This window comes from Penaeus monodon, chromosome 23, assembly GCF_015228065.2.
Source record: "Penaeus monodon isolate SGIC_2016 chromosome 23, NSTDA_Pmon_1, whole genome shotgun sequence".
NCBI classification, from domain to species: domain Eukaryota; kingdom Metazoa; phylum Arthropoda; class Malacostraca; order Decapoda; family Penaeidae; genus Penaeus; species Penaeus monodon.
The window spans coordinates 16761910-16763542 of record NC_051408.1 but is presented as its reverse complement, the minus strand read 5'-3'; the positions used below and the strand labels follow the sequence as shown (position 1 = coordinate 16763542).

The window sequence follows — 1633 nt, the reverse complement described above, 5'->3', positions numbered from 1 at the left end:
CAATCAGTAATCAATTTATCAATTTTGCATATCAAAAGAAAAATCTAACAATGAATTCAAGCACTAAATAGTTACTGAAAATACTGCACTGCTTGAGATATTCATTTTGTTTAATGAGTAAAGTTTTCCAACCATAATACATTGTCTTGAAACACTCTACATTCCAATACAGTTTCTAATATGCATTTCATGAAGAAATGCTGAAAAAATGATGATCTTTTACAAGTTGTCTTTGCTAGAGATACTCCTTGATTAACTCCAAAGGAAATGTAGAGCACTCAGACAATGTCAAACAAGATAAGTGAAGCACGATGAAGCATTTTAAAGCATAGAAGAAAGGTGCACAAGATTCTATGACAATAAGCCATAAAGACAGCTTGACTCTAAAAGCCACTATATACCTTTTCCATCACACATGTACACTTTAACTTGACTCTAGAAGCCACTAAAACACCATTCCCAATCACTGGTGTACATCCTAGGATTAATCTAGACATACAAGCATTCCCATCCCTTCTCACACTCTGCCCGAAGTCTACACAAAGTAAGTCCACGGGTTACACCACCACTCGACTGTCACTTGTAATCCATAAGAATGAATAGACAGCTTAAGAGATTTAGAAGGCAGTGTAGCAAGAATTTGTTTGGCACTGAATTTTTAAAATCTTTTTGTCTTGATAAAATTTCAAAGCTGTTCATTCAATTAACATATCCTGATATGATTTAAATCACAGCAAATGAAGGCCTATTTTGGTAGATTCTTAATGAAGATCATAGATATGGTTTACTCAAATTAAAAAGTGTGATATAAAACAATGCTAAAACAGGAAAAAAGAAAACCAACAAATACCTCAATTCTGAAGAGAAATCCCTTATTTTAAACTAAACCCTGAATTTAGGGTAAATAAAAAGGAGAAAAAGACATGGATTCCAATTACAAGAAAATATACATAACAAGAATACCAACTGTCAATATGATGTTCTCATTTGATTTTTCCCCTTAGCCTTTCACTTATACTAAAATTTAGAAAATAAATGAAGTTATACAAACAAATTGCTAAAATGATTTGGGAGAGAGATTTATAACCTAAATCGCCAAACACAGATTAGACAACTCACAGCCAAAACAATAAAAATCAAACTGGAACACCTTGCCCACGCCAAGAGCAGATTAAGAAAGAGGAGACGAGTAGTTTATATTGACTTTTTTGCTTGCAACATCGACATCAATAAATAATTTTGATTATCATATCCCCGTTGGCTTGCAGATGCTTCGTTTCATCCCCTTAGTTCCAAATGCTGGATGTCACAACATTTATGCGTTTTCTGGACGTATGAAGTCTACAGCTGGTGTATGAAATACTAATTTCATCAAACAGGAATATGACTTAATACCTAAGCCTTAAAAGGTCCAGCTATATATTGTTACCCTTTTTCTACTGCATAGTATTTAGTAAACTATTCTTCTGGATCTTTATCAGTAGCTCAGAAATTTAGCTATGTTCTTACTTCTTATTTGGGATTCAATATGGGGATTCCAATACTGACTAAACCTCGTTAAGGAAATCTAAAGATTGTCATATTCCTGACTGTACTAACATCCAATACCAGTATTTACTTAGGTGCATTACAG

At 33.3% G+C, this 1633-nt stretch overlaps 1 protein-coding gene across 1 annotated transcript in view; it reads right to left on the bottom strand.

The window, feature by feature from the left end:
* Window positions 1-1633, bottom strand: part of LOC119587828 (FYVE, RhoGEF and PH domain-containing protein 4-like) — a gene marked incomplete at its 5' end in the record, with an annotated part of 17402 nt that continues 15769 nt past the window's right edge. The window contains 1 exon segment of the mRNA XM_037936531.1: window positions 1-1633.